The 19,311-nt window shown below is 43.8% G+C and overlaps 1 long non-coding RNA gene across 3 annotated transcripts in view; it reads left to right on the top strand.

The window, feature by feature from the left end:
- The first annotated feature begins 727 nt into the window (after nt 1–727).
- The window catches only part of LOC112582768, a 43,955-nt gene continuing 25,371 nt past the window's right edge, over nt 728–19,311 (top strand). Inside the window, exons 1-3 of one of the 3 annotated variants that reach the window (XR_006551256.1) lie at nt 728–1,138; nt 10,985–11,068; nt 14,381–14,560. This is a non-coding gene — a long non-coding RNA (uncharacterized LOC112582768). Of the gene's footprint in view, nt 1,139–9,296; nt 9,333–10,984; nt 11,069–14,380; nt 14,561–19,311 lie in introns of those variants that run through there. The other 2 variants (XR_006551257.1, XR_003107109.2) reach the window with 2 other exon arrangements.

Below are 19,311 nucleotides of genomic sequence, written 5' to 3'. Positions count from 1 at the left end.
TGAAACAATGACCCTCTGGAGACTATTCCCATTGTCCTTGGAACTAGAACAATGAGAGAGTAGAGGCTCCTCTCCGGCTTCAGGCTAAGTCCCTACTCTTAGCCTCCCCCCAAAGTAAAAACTTCCTCAACTCTCCAATCACTGTCCTCTTCTGTACAGAGGCCGGAAGTTGGGGGAGGTAGACAAAAAGCACTTTCTATCAACGGCTTCTGAGGCTTAAAGTCAATGCCAGCCCCTTAAGTACAGCCTGGGGCCTGTCCTCTCTTAGCTGGAACTAAGGAGTCTGTCTGCAGGGCAGGGTGTCCACTGGACACCTGAGCATACTGGGGGGTGGCAGGCAAACCCAAGGCCTTACTCCTATATTTTCTAAGTCTTTTGTGATGACTTAATGTCCCCTGTCATTGAAATGACAGAACCACAGGCCATTCTAAAGGAATTGGCAGTTTTATGTTACTGCCAGCCTCTCTTCCAGCCTCTCTTCTCCTGACCCTAGGAGACCCCTGTCCCCTGCCTTACCCAGTTCTGCCAAAAGAGCCCTTAGATAGGGGGAGGGGTGCGGGCGGGGCTTTTCTTGCACCATCCTGGCGCCTGACAGGATCGGATTACTGGAGGCAGTCTGGATTTGAATGTGCAAATAAACAGAAGTCGCTTTGATCCAGGAGGCTGTAAGGGAGGGGGAAGAAAAATGAGTGCCCTGGTCAGAGACGTGCTTGCTGGGCACTTGAGAGAGGGTTTGGGGGAGGTGGAGTGTGAGCATGTCCTATCCCTTTGACTGGACCCTAAACCTACTTTTTTAAAAAAAGAGAAGGAGATCCAGAAAGAGACAGGGACCCACTTTAGGCATTTCAGACTTCCCCCTGGAACCAAATACCCCATTGGCCTTCCTCGCTGTTACCAGGAGGGGAATGGGTAGTTTGCACCCCACCCTCCCTCCAGGCTCTCCCGCCTTTGGGACATTTTGGGTGCTACTTAGGAGAGCGAGAACTATGGAGTGTGTGCGGCTCAGGGTGGGGCCACAGGTTGGGAGTGGGTAGGGCCTATTGTCTTCCCGGGCACCAGTCCACAGCCACAGGCAGGCTTAGAGAAGGAGAGACAAAGGAGAAAATGGAAGAGCACAAAGGCAGCAAGGAATGAAAGGGTAAGTAAAGGCAAACAAAAGTGAACCGGGGGAGACAAAAGCTGGGAACAATATTCCCCAGGCAATAGGCTGGGAACAATGGGGACACTGACAGCGCCACAAAGACACCAGTGTCTCCAAGTAGACGTTATCTCAGGCAGTGGTTGGCAGCCCCGCTCTGGCTGCAGCTATTTTCAGGGCCGCTTTTGTGCCATGCTGAACAATATTCCTTGCATGGCTGCTGATAGAAAGATGAGAAGGTTTCTGTTTGATTCTCCTCTTCCTTCCCTCCCCCTTCCCCCTCTTCCAACCCCCACCAGCTCAGGCATTCTGAGCTCAATCAACTGGCCTGGTAAGGGAGTGTGTGTGAGTGTGTGTGTGTGCGCGTGTGTGAGGACCAAGGGGCCTGGGGGAGGCCCTCTGTCAGGCTCTCCAGTCGCCCTCCGCCTTAGCAGGGCCACCGCGGAGGGTAGAGAGTGGGGATTAGGGCTGGGCAAGCAGGGACTGGAGAACTGGATTGTGGCGGGAGGACTGTTCAGGAAAGTGGTTTCTGCCCAACAATCATGAGTCTAGCCTGAGCTATTCACTGTGAAAAGGCCTACTCAGCAAGCGTTTTGCTTGTTGCGGCCAGCTATTCATTTCATAGCTAACGCCATAAGGGGAATCACCTGGTCCTTCTGCCACCTTCCTCTGGGCCAGCGAGGTTCCCCACTCCATCCCTCATGCCATCGCTCTCCCATTTTTGTTTATAGTTTTACCGGTTTTTTGACTACCTCTCAACTCCTCCCTCCCTAACCTTTGCCACTCTGAGTTGCACCTAAGGGATCAAGGTCCTTAGCTTGAAAGACTGCTTGATAATACTGGCCCTTCTGCAGGCCCCATGACCATTCCCCTCCGAGCACTCGATCCCTATCCACAGTGTTAGCCATTTCCTGCTGAGTATCTCCTGCATTCCTTCTTGGGGGAACTCAGAGCTACGTTGTGCATAAGGCTGTGTACTCCTAGTTTTCTCCGGGATGCAGCCCAATACATTTGACGTTGTGTGACTAGAAAGAACACTACACTTTCTCATTGAACTGATTTTCTTCTTGTTCTTATTCTTCTGTTTGGGTTAGTTTTCTAGGTGGTTAAAATACCATATTTCAGATTCATGGCTTCCCCCCTACACAAATGAGCCCAAACTTCTTGGGAAGACAAGGCATTGATAAAAAAGCTTCCAAAAGAATGCCTTCCTAAGAGTCCAGACACTCAGAGGTGGACCAAGAAATTCGAGCCATCACTTAATTTGTAGCTATTTGTTCAGATTTCTCAATGTAAGTTAGCACTTTGAAGGCAGGTATTTTTACACCTCTATTGGCTACTTCATACTATCATGGCACCGAATAAATTCATTGAGAATTGCTGAATTGCACCAAAATTTGAGAATCAGAAGGGAGCTTAAAACTCATCTAGTACCTTACTCTTCAAAATGTGACCCCTAGACCAGCAGGATTAGCATCACCTGGGGGTTTATTAGAAATGAAGAATCTCAAACTGTACCTCCGAACTGCTGAATCAGAATCTGCATTTTGATGAGCTACCCAAGTACTTCATATACTCCTTGAGAAGCACTGACCTAGCAGAGCTTCTCCCGCCTTGCCTCCTCGCAATTGCTGCCCATTTCATGGCAGTACTGCCATTCAGAGCCTGCAGTCACTGAAACCGCGAGCTGTACCACACCATCCAGTAGAGAAGAGCTTAGTATCTGTGGTAACAATCTAATCTGCTTGGAATCAAGTCTTAAGAAATGGGACCTTTTACCTAGCATATACCCCATCAAAGGCTGTGTGTGTGTGTGTGTGTGTGTGAGTGTTTAAGATATTCACTTATTATTTATTTTTGGCTACATCAGGTCTTACTTGCAGCACAAGGGAACTTTGTTGCAGCATGCAGGCTCTCTGGTTGTGGTGCAAGGGCTCCAGAGTGCATGGGCTCAGTAGCTGCAACCACTGGACCACCAGGGAAGTCCCTCAGGGAAAGCTTGCTAAGGGAAAGGCTTTAAAATTCTATTATGACCTCCTTGGATGATCTCTGTGGTAGGGACTTTTATGGACCAACTTGACTGGGACATGGGTACCCAGACATTTGGTAAAACATTATTCTGATTGTGTCTGTGAGGGTGTTTCTGGATGAGGTAAACATTTGAATTGATAGACTAAGTAAAGCAGATTGCCCTCCCTAATGTGAATGGGCCTCATCCAATCAGTTGAAGACCTGAATAGAACAAAATGCTGAATAAGAGGAAACTCCTCAGGCCTGTCAGCCTTCAGTTGGGACGTTGGTCTTCTCCTGTCTTTGAACTTGAACTGAAATATCAGCCCTTCTTTGATCTCAAGCCTGCCAACTTTTCAACTGAAATTTACGTCATCAGTTCTCTGGATTCTCAGGCCTTTTGACTTGAATTAGAACTTAAAGGTGATTCTGGTGAGATTTCAGATGGAAATAAGGAACATGTTGGAAATTATAGAGGAAAGGTTATCCTTGTCACAAAGTGGCAAAAAGCATGGCCACACTTAAGTCTTGATGTTTTGTGGAAGGTAGAATTTATGAACTATAAAATTGGATATTTAACTGAGGAGAATTTCAAGCAAAATATTGAAGGAGTGGCTTGATGCCTCCTAACTCATAGTAAAATGTGAAAGGAGACAGATGAATTGAAGAACCCCAGTATCAGAGCTGTAGAGGTGGGACCACTGCTCTACCTCTTAAGCAAAAAGGAACCAGAACTTCAAGATTTGAAAAGTTATCCTATTCATGTTGTACAAAGAGAGAAAGAGAACCTTTGTTGCCAGGAGAATCCTAAGGGTACATGAACAACCATTTGATAAAGAGATCATGGATGTAATTCCTGGACTTAATCAGTTCATCTCAGCAGAAGCCAGGAATATAGATGTGATTGTACCTGATTATACCTGACTTCCTTGGTGGCTCAGATGGTAAAGAGTCCAGCTGCAATGCAGGAGACCCCGGTTCAATCCCTGGGTCGGGAAGATCCCCTGGAGAAGGAAATGGCAACCCACTCCAGTATTCTTGCCTGGAGAATTCCATGAACAGAGGAGCCTGACGGGCTGCATTCCAAGAAGTCATGAAGAGTTGGACATGACTGAGCAAGTTTCAGTTATTTTCACTTATACCTGGAAAGACACGGTCAATGTGAACTAAAGGAGACAGAGAAAATGAAGTAAAATGAAGGAAGGCTACTGGACTTTTTAGGTTTTAAGAAGAGGACCATAGGGCTGTTAGACTGTAAATGTCTCCTAGTCTTCAAAAAAAAAAAAAAGGGAAGAATAACTGCTCAGGTAATTCAGAGATCTTTAGGGCTGCCTCCTTGGTTTCAAAGGGTGAGGCTATTGTCTTGGTTCCAACAGGACAGACAGCCTCCAGGGTGGAGCTGCCCAGAGCCTTGGGGGCAGGAGCCCCAGTACCAGAGCTGTGAAGGTGGAACTACGCTGCCATGGGTCCCGAAGGCAGGACAGCCACCCCAGTGGGTCTAGCAGACAGGGCACTGAGCAAAAGTGGATCATTGCAAACCTTAAGAGCTAATGAACTTTACCTTGCTTGGGACCCAGATTTCTTCCTTTAGATTCCTCCCATTTGGAATGGGAATGTCTCTCCTATGCCTGCCCACCATTGTAGTTTGGAAGCACATAAATTGTCTGGTTTGGTGGCATTAACGGTAAAGAACCCACCTGCCAATGCAGGAGACATAAGACATGCAGGTTTGATCTCTGGGTCAGAAGTTCCTCTGGAGAAGAGAATGGCAACACATTCCAGTATTCATTCTTGCCTGGGGAATCCCCATGGACAGAGGCACCTGGTGGGCTACAGTCCACAGGGTCGCACTGAGTCAGACAGGACTGAAGCTACATAGCACGCACGCACCAGGATCACAGCTGAAGAATTTTGCCTTAGGATGATTTTACCCCTCAGGCATCATGCATACCTGCTTTCGATGACATTTATCTGAGACTTTAAACTTCAGAGTTGATACTGGAATAAGCTGACTTTGGGGGCTGTTGGGATGGAGTTCAGAGAAGGCAATAGCACCCCACTCCAGTACTCTTGCCTGGAAAATCCCATGGATGGAGGAGCCTGGTAGGCTGCAGTCCATGGGGTCGCTAAGAGTCGGAAACGACTGAGAGACTTCATTTTCACTTTTCATTTTCATGCATTGGAGAAGGAAATGGCAACCCACTCCAGTTAATGTATTTTGCAGGCAATAAGACATGAATCTGGGGGGCTAAGAGTGGACTGCTATGAGTCAAATTGTGCCCCTCTAAATTCATATGTTGAAGCCCTACCTTCCACTGTGACTGCATTTGGAGTAATAAAGTAATTAAGGTTAAATGAAGTCATAAGGGTGGGACCCTGATAAGTTTATGTAACAGGAGACACCAGAGAGCTTATTCTCTCTCCCCACCCTGTGAGGACACAGGGAGAAGGCAGCCAGGAGGAGAGTCTTTATCAGAAACCGACCCTGCTGGACCTTGATCTGGGACTTCTCAGTCTTCAGAACCGTGAGAAAATACATTTGTCTAAGTCACCCGTTCATTAGTATTTTGTGATGCAGCTTGAGCTGGTTAATGCAGTCCCTACTGGTGGGAGAAAGGAGAGGTCCCAAGGCCTGCACAGGGCAGAACGAAGGACGCAGCAGAGGACACGCTGAGTCTCTTCACTCCTCCAGGGCGACATGGCAACATCTCCTCCTCTCCTCTGCTGTCTTCAGTGCAAACAAAACCACGGCAAAGTGAGCCACTTGGAGCTGCTGCATGTCTTATAGCTCAAAGCAGTTCCTATTCAGGGAGCATTCAAAACCCTTATGATTATCTCAATTCAAAACTCTGTTCTTAGATTGAAAAATTTTGTTGCTGTTGTTCAGGCAACGCCCTATCTTCTCAATCTGTGGAAAGTTACAAAGGAATAAAGGTTAAATTTTTAGAATTATAATTTTTTTTTCTCCCATAGGCTGGGAAAAAAAACACCTTTGTTGGTGTCTGCTTATAAACAGCTTTATTCATGTGGTTGTTTTAATCCTAGTATATAATTTCATCACCTTCTATAAAGATCATCATGACTCCTATGTAGTCAAGCAATCTAAACGAATTTATAAACAATTGCTGAGCATTTATTTGACAGTCTTCCTCCACCAAACCAGTCAATTCCCTCCAATGAAATAAGTAACAGTGTAATTTCTGATCTATGGGCAGTCAAGTTTTGGGAGGAGGGGAGAGTAGCTGGGGCTGGCAATCTACTGGCCAGCCAAACTGGAAAATCGGCTTTTCAGCAGTTTCCTCTTGACTCCTCCCAGCCCATTTATCTCAGATATCCTCCACTCCCACTCCCCAGATTAGGGTAGGGCAGAGAAGAGAACAAATATTAAGGTTTGGGATAAACGATCATTGATCGTATTTATAATTAGTTCTGAATTCTCAGCAACAGAGGACCGGACTAGAGGCATGACCTAGCGCCCCTAGTCCACACACACGGCCATCAGGAGGACTGCGGTGAGCCTCAGGGGTTCTCTCCTTCTGCCTGTTCACGTGTCTTTTGACATGATCTGATCATCCCAGACTGACTACCTCCGGTATACCCGAGTATGGGTACAGAGGGTGACATCACCTTCCAGAGTCTGAGAATCCTGTGTGATCAAGGCAGCTGGTACTAGGTGATGGTTCACAGTCCCCAAAGAAGCTCAGTGAAGTGGAAATTAAGTTACTGCAGTGGTGACCTAGGATGGGCAGCTGGGAGCCTACTCATAGAGCTATGAGGGTAGCAGAATGCACTGCCCCCAAATATGCCACCTTGGCATAAGAATGATTTTGAGCTGAAGGCAACTGAGGAGAAGCAGACACAAAAAAGCTCTCTGCCCTCCTCTCCCTACTTGCAGGACATAAATGCGTAAAGGTGTCCACATTCCCTGTTCAAGAAGGACAGAGGTAAATCACAACTCTGGGCCCTTATTAGCCCAGAAATGTCACCAGAGGGATCTACATCGCAAACTTTACTGAAATGATCCCTATCCCCCATTAGTTCATCCATATATTAATATTCACCTTCCCTCCAACTGCTCCCTTAGTAGCTCAAAGTCCTTTTCCTTTGTCTTGTCATGATGGCTGGATGGCATCACTGACTCGATGGACGTGAGTCTGAGTGAACTCTGGGAGTTAGTGATGGACAGGGAGGCCTGGCATGCTGCGATTCATGGGGTCGCAAAGAGTCGGACACGACGAGTGACTGAACTGAACTGAATTGAACTGTCACTTTTCCAAAAATTTACTTTGAAGATACTATATAAGCCCAAGTTCTAACCACCAATTTGAGTTACTCATCATTGAGGGCTCTTCTGTATATGTACCATTCACATGTTAATAAACTTGCCTTTGTTTTCTCTTGTTAATCTGTCCTTTATCAATCTAATTTACAGGGCCCCAGGCAGTGAACCTAAATTGGGGAGAGGAAAACAGTTTTTCCTCTCCTATATCAGGGGAATGCCAGGGCCTCTGGGGCCCTTAGAGAAATGATGGGAGGGTTGTTGTTGCTGATGTGGTTCTTGTTCAGTCCCTAAGTCAGGAATGACCCTTTGCAACCCCATGGACTACAGCACGCCAGAATCTCCTGTCCTTCACTATCTCCTGGTGAAAGTGAAAGTGTCAGTCGCTCAGTCGTATCCAGCTCTGTGCAACCGCATGGACCTCAGAGGCCCACCAGGCTCCTCTGCCATGGGATTCTCCAGGCAAGAACACTGGAGTAGGGTGCCATTTCCTTCTCCAGGAGTTTGCTCAAATTCTTGTCCATTGAATGGGTAATGCTATCCAATCATCTCATCCTCTGCATCTCCTCCTTCTGCCCTCAGTCTTTCCCAGCATCAGGGTCTTCTCCAGTGAGTCAGGTCTTTGCATCTGGTGATTAAAGTATTGGGGTTTTAGCTTCAGATCAGCCCTTCCAATGAATATTCAGGTTTGATTTCCTTTAGCATTAACTGGTTTGATCTCCTTCCTGCCCAAGGAACTCTCGAGAGTCTTCTCCAGCACCACAGTTCAAAGTATCAATTCTTCAGCGCTCAGCCTTCTTTATGGTCCAACTCTCACATCCATACATGACTACTGGAAAAACCATAGCTTTGACTCTATGGACCTTTGTCAGCAAAGTGATGTGTCTGCTTTTTAATATGTTGTCTAGATTTGTCATAGCTATTCTTCCAAGCATCTTTTAATTTCATGGCAGCAGTTACTGTGATTTGGGAGCCCAAGAAAATAAAATCTGCCACTGTTTCCATTGTTTCCCCATCTATTTGCCATGAAGTAATGGGAACAGATGCTATGATCTTCATTTTTTGAATGTTGAGTTTCAAGCCAGCTTTTCCACTCTCCTCTTTCACTTTCATCAAGAGGCTCTTTAGTTTCTCTTCACTTTATACTAAGAGTTACATCATCTGTGTATCTGAGGTTGTTGATGTTTCTCCTGGCAATCTTAATTCCAGCTTGTAAATTATCCAGCCTAACATTTCACATGATGTATTCTGCATATAAGTTGAATAAACAGGGTGACAATATACAGCCTTGTCATACTCCTTTCCCAATTTTGAACTAGTCTGTTGTTCCATGTCTGGTTCTAACTGTTGCTTCTTGACCTGCATACAGGTTTCACAGGAGGCAGGTTAGGTGATCTGGTACTCCCATCTCTTTAAGAATTTTCCACAGTTTGTTGTGATCCACCAAAGTCTTTCATGTGGTCAGTGAAGCAGAAGTAGATAGTTTTCTGGAATTCCCTTGCTTTTGCTGGGATCCAACAAATGTTGTCAATTTGATCTCTTGTTCCTCTGCCTTTCTTAAACCTAGGTTGTATATCTGGAAGTCTTTGGTTCACATACTGTTGAAACCTAACTTGAAGGCTTTTGAGCATTATCTTGCTAGCATGTGAAAGAACTACAATCGTACAATAGTCTGAACATTCTTTGGCATTGCCCTTCCTTGGGATTGGAATGAAAACTGACCTTTTCCAGTCCTGTGGCCACTGCTGAGTTTTCCAAATTTGCTGACATATTGAGTGCAGCACTTTAACAGCATTATCTTTTAGGATTTGCAACAGTTCAGCTGGAATTCCATCACCTCCACTAGCTTTGTTCATAGTAATGCTTCCTAAGGATGACTTCACACTCCAGGATGTCTGGCTCTAGGTGAGTGACCACACCATCGCAGTTACCTGGGTCATTAAGTATAGTTCATTTTTGTATAAAAGGTCATTTTTGTATAGTCCCTCTGTGTATTCTTGCCACCTCTTCTTAAGCTCTTTTTATTGTTGTTGTTGATGAGAGGGTGAATCTCCAAAAATAAATAACCTTTTGAGTTGTAGAAAGTGAAGAAGGGATTTTAGCTTCTGCTGGTGGATACGTAAGGCACATGTAAAATAACTGTAACTTGAGCTCTTATTTTTGAGTTAATAATGCAGGGTTTTGTTTGTTGTTTGTTTTGCCATAAACCCTAATTAGACCCGTAAAGCGAGTTCGGGTAAAGCTAGCATTATGTACTAGCTACAACACCCGTGGCCCCCATGAGCTCCACACACCTGAAATACATCTGGAAGCAAGAGGGTTGTCAGTCAGTCTCCCTTTCAAAGACTCATTTGAAGTTGGCACACAGGAGGTTCACAGAGACTGCCATCTGAATGATGCTTCCTGGAATGAGCAATGATGTGGCCTGACCCATTTTTCTTCACAAATTGATGCCCCCTCTGTAAAGCCCCAAAGTCACTCCATTCCCTTTACCAAACCATAGCCTTTGGTGCCGAGATTGCTCTATCACCCAGATAGATAGAGCTTTTGTGGCTTTCCCTGCTATCCTTGAGAGAGATGCAATGTCAGCCCACCCTTGACTTTTCAGGAACTATTCATTTAGGCTGTGATGGTGAACTAGATGTCTAATATAAGAACTACTTTCCTTCCAGGAAAAGAATTTTAAATTCTGAATCAAAATTATCCTTCTTTTCTTCAAACTTCATTCATTCTAGGGTCAAATCCTGATTAAACCAGCCAGACTGTGGTCAGTGAACACAGCCCCTTTCGGGGCTCATCATTGTTGCATTCATCTTGACTCTGAGGTTTTGGTTTCTGGTCCTCGTTCCTGGTCTGAGTTTCCCCCTGAGTGACCCTGCTGTTAACATTAGGGGTTAAGCTGAGATGAAAGGCCTCATCTAAGCCCGCCTCAGGATCAAAATTAAACCTGCAAATAATTTTCAATAGCCATCAAATGTAAGACACAGTCCTAGGATGAGTACTGGAAGATGAGAAAGAGATACAATGAGTTGGGGCTACTCCAGCCTTTAAGTAGTTTATAGCTAGTTAGAGAGAGAGACTTAATCACAAGTGGAGTGAACTGATATGAGGTTTCAAGAAGATAATAAAATAAAAGTGAGAGGGAAGCATAAGAATGTTCAAAAAAGATAAAGTCTATGTAGGTAATAAGATGGGTAATGAAAAATAAACCTTGAAGTAAAGATGGAATTGGCCAGGCAAAAAGGAGAAAGCAGACCATTATGGCCTTAGGAAATTATATAAACAAAGATACAGTCAGTTTTGCTCTAAGGCTTATTTTGAAAACATGCATTTGTTCCGACCTGGTTCATATATTAAAGAGAAATTTGAGCACAATGCAAATCTTGGATTTGCTTACGCTTGATCTTACCCTGAGAAACACTAGGCGAATGGACAAAAGTGCCCTTAACTGCACTAAGCAAGGTAGGAACACACAGAATGTATACAAGCGCACCCCTCAAATTTCTACCACCTAGCTAAGCTCACAAACTGTGTTATATCTTTCTTTCCAATTTTAGATAACCCCTTCCACCCCTGACAACTCATAAGCTGCTCCCCTTCTGACACCCAGTTCCATGTGCAAAATTCAAGTCTGTTTCAAGGTATGCGCCTTATTTATTGTAATATTCATGTATTTCTTAACCATTTAATAGCATAAATTGTGCTGCCCTTTTATTAGGTTCTTGTGCTTTTTGTTGCTGTGGCTGACAAAGTTAAAGTGTATTTAAGTTTTGTGACCTCGAATCCCATTTTCCCCACGTGGTTTTTATTGTATGGTGTTTGCATAATAAGATGATTTTTAGGAGCACATACATTATGTTATCGGAGAAGGCAATGGCACCCCCTCCAGTACTCTTGCCTGGAAAATCCCATGGATGGAGGAGCCTGGTAGGCTGCAGTCCATGCGGTCGCTAAAAGTCGGGCATGACTGAGCGACTTCACTTTCACTTTTTACTTTCGTGCATTGGAGAAGGAAATGGCAACCCACTCCAGTGTTCTTGCCTGGAGAATCCCAGGGATGGGGGAGCCTGGTGGGCTGCCGTCTATGGGGTCACACAGAGTCGGACACAACTGAAGTGACTTAGCAGCAGCAGCAGCAGCACATTGTGTTATAGCAGAAGTGACCCCACAGGCTTTGGAATAAAAGGGATTCTTGGAGAACTGTGAGAAAGATTAGAATTATAAGTAAATTTATGTAGGAGAATTTTCACACGGAAGGCTGGAATTAGATTCATTCATTTACTTATGCACTTACTTAACAAATACTGGTTGAGTGCAAGCTATCTGTCAGACTGTTCTAAGTGCCAGGGACATGACAGTGAGCAAAACAGACAAAAATACCTGCCCTTCAGAAGTTTACATCCTAGTTAAGGAGGAAGACCAAAACAAGATAAACAAATAGCATAATTAATGCTAAGAAGAAAACACAAAGCAAAAAGTCAATGTGATGTCAGGGGATGAGTTTGGATACAGCGTGTCTGGATTATTTATTGCTGTATGACAAACTACTCCAAAACTTAACAGCTGAAATCATAAACATTTACTATTTCACACACTTCTAAGGTTGGGAAGTCAAGAATGACTTAACAGGAATGGTTCTGGCTCAGGATCTCTGATGAACTTGCAAACAAGATATTGACTATGAGCTTCCATGCTCAACTCACATGGCTATTGGCAAGAGGCCTTGGTTCCTTGCCTCTCCATAGGACTGCTCGGGACATAGTGGCTTGCTCTCTCAAATGCATAGAGAATGATTCAAGGAGGAGATCACATGCTCAAGAAGCTGCAGGCCTTGATCACCTAATCTCAAGCGGCTCATCATTACTTCTGCCATCACACAAACCAACCCTGGTACAATGTGGGAGGGGACACAAGGGTATGAATATCAGGATACGGAAATCACTGGGGCCATGCTGGAGGCTGGCCACCACAGTGACCAAGGAAGGTCATCTAACATGATGACCTTTGGATTACTTTATTTATTTTTATTTTGGCTCCACTGGGTCTTCATTGCAGAGCAATGAACTCTTTAGCTGTGGCATGCAGGCTTATTTGCCCCACAGCATGAGGGATCTTAGTTCCCCAACCAGGAATCAAAACCCATCCCCTGCATCAGAAGTGTGGAGTCTTAACCACTGGACCACAGGGAAATCACTGGATTCCTTTTGAAGGAAGTGGAGGAGATGTCCATTAAGATGTCTGTGGGGGATGTCTGTCTCCTATGGAGATGGAACAGATGAACAAATATACATGCCTAGTTTGTTTGAAGGACAGCCATGTGCAGTGAGCTGGGGCAGAGTGAATGAGAGGGAGAGAAAGAGAAGACGTCAAAGAGGGGATGGGGAGAGGAATGCTTTCATCTTTACTCTCAGTGAGATACACGTTTTAAGTCAAGAAGTGACATAATCTGACTTAGGACTTAACAAATCAAGTCTGGTTGCAGTGTTAAGAATAGACCAACAAAAAGCAAAGGCAGGAACAGGAAGACAAGTTAGGAGCTTGAGAAATAATGATAGTCTAATTCTGGAAACATGCTGAAGGTAGAACAGACAGAATTTGCTGACGGTTTGGCTATGAAGAAAAGTCAAAGATGACACCACTTTGTCAAAAAATGGAGTTGCCATTTATCTGCTTGGCAAGGCTAAGGAAGGAAGAGTGTTAAGGTAAACAGCAAGTGTTCGCCTTTGGACACACTAAGTTTGACATGCCTGTTAGGCTTTCAAGTGGAGACACAAAGTACACAACCAGATCATCAAGACCGGAGCTCTGGAAAGAGGTTCAGGTTAGGGGTGCAAGTTGGGGAACCGTCAGGTGTAGAGAGAGTTTAAAACGCTGAGGTTGGATAAAATCCCCTAAGCAGTGAGTGCAGCCAAAAAGCTGTCAGACCCAAGGATTAAACTTGGGGCATTGGAACCTTTAGCACGGAAGGTGGGGATTGTGTGGACCAGCAACGAGGATTCCGAAAGGGTGGCCAGAGAGGTAGGAATCAAGCCAGGTGATTGTAGTGATACAGAAGTCACATGAAGAGGTTTTTTAGAGAAGACTTAGAGAGATCCCCTTTGTCAAATGCTGCTGAAAGGATGAGACATGACCACTGGATGTAGCATGTAGAAGGCATTAGCTACCAGAGCAGTTCTGATGGACTGGTGGAGGCAAAATCCTTTTTGAAGTGGGTTGAAAATAGAATAAAAGAAGAGAAATTAGAGACAGAATAGTCTTTCAAATAATTTTGTGTGAAAGGAAGAAGGGAATTAGGGTCATAACTGACGGGGGAAATGGAGTCAAGAGAGGCTTTTTTAAAGATGGGAGATATAACAGCATGTTCATGGGCTGAGAAAATGATAGGGAAACACTAATCAAACCAGGGATTCAAAGGGGAGAATTACAGAGGCAAAATCTTGAGTGGGTAAGAGAGAGTCGATAGAAACTGGCATATGTTTGCAGGGGTTGTCCTCGTCAAGAAGGATAGATAGTGAATATAGAACAGCAGAGGAAGAGGTGGAGCAGGTCCACGGGGATAGGCACAGAGGGGGAAGAGAGTTGGCTTCAAATGAACCTGAGGTTTGGCTGAGCACAATGAATAAGAGACGTCATGCCTCTCCTTCGAGAGGTTCCACAGCTGTGAGGGCCACATGTGCTGCTTTCCAGAATCCTCCTAAATGTATGCCTGGTGTTTCAAGGCAGCTAGTAATAGTGGCCCCTTTCACTTTCAACACTACTGATTTGGGTAATAAATGAAATGATCATTCTACCTAGAGCCACGTGGAGTCACTGAAGTTTCCTGAACAGAGCGTTCATCACTGACATTTTAAAAACACTAAATAGATTGTAAATTCCTTGAAATCAATGTCACATTTCATACATCTCATCCCAATTCTAGCATATCTTTTATACGTGGTCTTCTCATCTCTCAGTTAACCCAGCAAAGGCACAATTGATTCAGAGCTAGAAGAGCCATTGAGGATAATGCCAACGTTAGCCAAACTCTCCTAAATCACAAAACAAAGGAAGAGGATCCCGTCAACTTATTTACACACGAAGAGGACTGTTCATAATCCTGCTGAAGAAGATTATGAGGGCAAAGTCTTGAGTAGGTAAGAGTAGAAGGGAGGCCATTGAGGACTTAGAACCATGCAGGGAACAGGCTGGCTAAAGGAAGGATTTCAAACTCATATGTTCTGCTTATCTGTTGCTGTGTGACAAATCATCCTAAAACGTAAAGAGTTAAAACCACAGCAATTGCTCTGTTATCTCTCATGATCTCTGTTGGGTCAGGAATTTGAGTAAAGTTTGGCTGGGCAATGGTGGCTTAGGATAAAGTCTTAGCCAATTGCAGTCAACTGGTTAGAGCTGATACACTGGAGATCTGAACAGTTTGGAACTGGCAAGGCATCTCACTCTCTTCATGGAGTCACAGGGCCTTTCCATGTGGCCTCCTTACTTGGGTTGATTTTAGGTTGCTCCCAGCTCGGTGGTTGTAAATCAGACTATTTACATGGTGGGTGAAAACTTCTAGAATGAATATGCTGGTGATTTTGCCTTGGAAGTCAGAGTGTTATTTCTGTCACAAGTCTGCCTACTGCAGATAAAGAAGACATGGAAACTACTCTTGAATGAGAGAAGGGTCAAAGTCACTTTCTAAGCTGATCATGTGAGATAAACCACATTGTTTTGAACATTTGGGAAAAGTATAATTGTGATATCAAGTTTGGGTACATACACCTTACTTCCTTTCAAAGAGTCTTATTGGAAGACTCAAGATCCCATTCTTTTAATTTGTAACTTTAACCACTTTGTTAATCACACCAGATAACCATGATGGTGTGATCACTCACCTAGAACCAAACATCCTGGAATGGGAAGTCAAGTGGGCCTTAAGAAGTACCACTATGAACAAAGCTAATGGAACCGATGGAATTCCAGTTGAGCTATTTCAAATTCTAAAAGATGATGCTGTGAAAGTGCTGCACTCAATATGCCAGCAAATTTGGAAAACTCAGCAGTGGCCACAGGACTGGGAAGGTCAGTTTGCATTTCAATCCCAAAGAAAGGCAATACCAAAGAATGTTCAAACTACCACACTCATCTCACACGCTAGTAAAGTAATGCTCAAAATTCTCTAAGTCAGGCTTCAACAGTACATGAATCATGAACTTCCAGATGTTCAAGCTGGATTTAGAAAAGGCAGAGGAACCAGAGATCAAATTGTCGACATCCACTGGATCATTGAAAAAGCAAAAGAGTTCCAGAAATACATATACTTCTGCTTTACTGACTATGCCAAAGCCTTTGTCTGTGTGGATCACCACAAACTATGGAAAGTACTTAAAGAGATGGGAATATCAAACCACCTGACCTGCCTCCTGAGAAATCTGTATGCACGTCAGGAAGCAACAGTTAGAACTGGACATGGAACAACAAACCAGTTCCAAATTGGGAAAGGAGTGTGTCAAGGCTGTATATTGTCACCCTGCTTATTTAACTTATATGCAGAATACATCATGTGAAACGCTGGGCTGGATGAAGCCCAAGATGAAATCAAGATTGCCAGGAGAAAATATCAATAACTTCAAATATGCAGATGACACCACCCTTAAGGCAGAAAGCGAAGAACTAAAGAGCCTCTTAATGAAAGTGAAAGTGACAAAGCTGAATTAAAACTCAACATTCAGAAAACTAAGATCATGGCACCTGGTCCCATCACTTCATGGCAAATAGATGGGGAAACAATGAAAACAGTGACAGACTTTATTTTAGGGGCTCCAAAATCACTGCAGATGGTGACTGCAGCCATGAAATTAAAAGATGCTTGCTCCTTGGAAGAAAAGTTATGACCAACCTAGACAGCATATTATAAAGCAGAGACATTACTTTGCTGACAAAGGTCTGTCTAGTCAAAGCTGTTTTTTCCAGTAGTCATGTATGGATGTGAGAGTTGGACTATAAAGAAAGCAGAGTGCCGAAGAATTGATGCTTTTGAACTGTGGTGTTGGAGAAGACTCTTGAGAGTCCCTTGGACTGCAAGGAAATCAAACCAGTCAATCCTAAAGGAAAACAGTCCTGAATATTCATTGGAAGGACTGATGCTGAAGCTGAAGCTCCAATACTTTGAGAAGTAGTGACTCATTGACTCATTCACCTGATGCGAAAGACTGACTCATTGGAAAAGACCCTGATGCTGGGAAAGATTGCAGGCAGGAGGAAAAGGGGATGACAGAGGATGCAATGCTTGGATGGCATCACCAGCTCGATGGACATGAGTTTGAACAAGCTGCAGGAGTTGGGGATGGACAGGAAGCCTGGCATGCTGCAGTCCATGGGGTCACAAAGAGTCAGACACGACTGAGTGACTGAAATGACTGAACCACTTCGTTAGGTCCATGAACCAAGGTGAATTGGAAGTGGTCAAACAGGAGATGGCAAGAGTGAACACTGACATCTTAGGAAGCAGTGAATTTAAATGGACCGGAATGAGTGAATTTAATTCAGATGATCATACATCTACTACTGTGGGCAAGAATCTCTTAGAAGAAATGGAGTAGCCCTCATAGTCAACAAAAGAGAAGCACAATATTTGTGTGCAATCTCAAAAATGACAGATCTCACTTCCTTTCCAAGGCAAACCATTCAACATCACAGTAATCTAAGTCTACGCCCCAACCACTGATGTCAAAGAAGCTGATCAGTTCTATGAAGACCTACAAGACCTTCTAGAACTAAAGCCAAAAAAAATATGTACTTTCATCATAGGGGACTGGAATGCAAAAGTAGGAAGTCAAGAGATATCTGAAGTAACAGGCAAGTTTGGCCTTGGAGTACAAAATGAAGTATGGCAAAAGCTAACAGAGTTTTGCCAAGAGAACACACTGCTCATAGCAAACACCCTCTTCCAACAACACAAGAGATGACTCTACCCATGGACATCACCAGATGGTCAATACTGAAATCAGATTGATTATACTTTTTGCAGGTGAAGATGGAGAAGCTCTATATAGTTAGCAAAAACAAGATCTGGAGCTGATTGTGGCTCAGATCATGAGCTCCTTATTGCAAAATTCAGACTTAAAATGAAGAAAGTAGGGAAAACCACTACACCATTCAGGTATAACCTAAATCAAATCACTTATGATTATACAGTGGAAGTGACAAATAGATTTAAGCAGATAGATAGAATACCTGAAGAACTACAGACCGGAAGTTCATAACATTATACAGAAAGCAATAACCAAAACCATCCCAAAGAAATAGATGCAAAAATGGGAAATGGTTGTCTGAGGAGGCCTTACAAATAGCTGAGAGAAGAAGAGAGGTGAAAGGCAAAGGAGAAAAGGAAAGATATACCCAACTGCATGCAGAGTTCCAAAGAATAGCAAGGAGAGATAAGAAAGCCTCCTTAAGTGAACAATGCAGAGAAATAGAGGAAAACAATAGAATGGGAAAGGCTAGAGATCTCTTCAAGAAAATTAGAGATACCAAGGGAACATTTCATGCAAAGATGGATACAATAAAGGAGATAAACAGTATGGACCTAACAGAAGCAGAAGAGATTGAGAAGAGGTGGCACAAATACAGAGAAGAACTATACAAAAAAACATCTTAATGACCCAGGTAACCACAATGGTATGCTAGCTGACCCAGAGCCAGACATTCTGGAGTGTGAAGACAAGTGAGCCTTAGGAACCATTATGATGAACAAAGCTAGAGGAGGTGATGGAATTCGAGCTGAGCTATTTTGAATCCTAAAAGATGATGCTATTAAAGTGCTGCACGCAATAGGTCAGCAAGGGACTTCCCTGGTGGTCCAGTGGCTAAGACTCCAAGCTCCCAACACAGGGGGCTTTGGTTCGATCCCTGGTCAGGGAACTAGATTCCACATGTTGCAAAGATTGAACATCTTGCAACCAACAGTAAGACCTAGTGCAGCCAAATAAATACATAAATTGTTTGTTGTTTTTTTTTTAATGTCAGTGAATTTGGAAAACTCAGCAGTGGCCACAGGACTGGAAAATGTCAGTTGTCATTTCAATCTCAAAGAAGGGCAATATCAAAAAATGTTCAAGCTACCACACAATTGCTCTCATTTCACATGCTAGCAAGGTAATGCTCAAAATACTTCAAGCTAGATTCCACAGTAGGTGAACCAAGAACTTCCCAATGTACAAACTGGATTTAGAAAAGGCAGAGGAACCAGAGATTAAACTGCCAACATCCACTGGATCGTAGAAAAGCAAGGGAATTGCAGAAAAACATCTACTTCTGCTTCATTGACTACTAAAAACTTCATTGACTTCTGCTAAATCCTTTGACTGTGTGGATCACAACAAACTATGGAAAATTCTTAAAGAGATGGGAATACCAGACCACCTTACCTGCCTCCTGAGAAACCTGTATGCAGATCAAGAAGCAACAGTTAGAACTGAACTTGGAAAAACTACTTCAAAATCAGGAAAGCAGTATTGACAAGGCTGCATACTGTCACCCTGCCTATTTAATTTATATGCAGAGTGCATCATGAGAAACGCTGGGCTGGATGTAGCACAAGCTGGAATCAAGATTGCCGGGAGAAATATCAACAACGTCAGATATGCAGATGACACCACCCTTATGGCAGAAAGCAAAGAGGAACTAAAGAACCTCCTGATGAAAGTGAAAGAGGAGAGTGAAGCGCTGGCTTAAAACTCAACATTCAAAAAACAAATATCATGGCATCCGGTCCCATCACTTCATGGCAAATAGATGGAGAAACAATGGAAACAGTGACAGACTTTATTTTCTTGGGCTCCAAAATTACTGAGATGGTGACTCCAACCATGGAATTAAAAGACGCTTGCTCCTTAGAAAGTCA

Source organism: Bubalus bubalis, chromosome 5, assembly GCF_019923935.1.
Source record: "Bubalus bubalis isolate 160015118507 breed Murrah chromosome 5, NDDB_SH_1, whole genome shotgun sequence".
NCBI classification, from domain to species: domain Eukaryota; kingdom Metazoa; phylum Chordata; class Mammalia; order Artiodactyla; family Bovidae; genus Bubalus; species Bubalus bubalis.
Note: the sequence above shows the minus strand (reverse complement) of the source record. Positions and strands in the feature narration are given on the sequence as shown.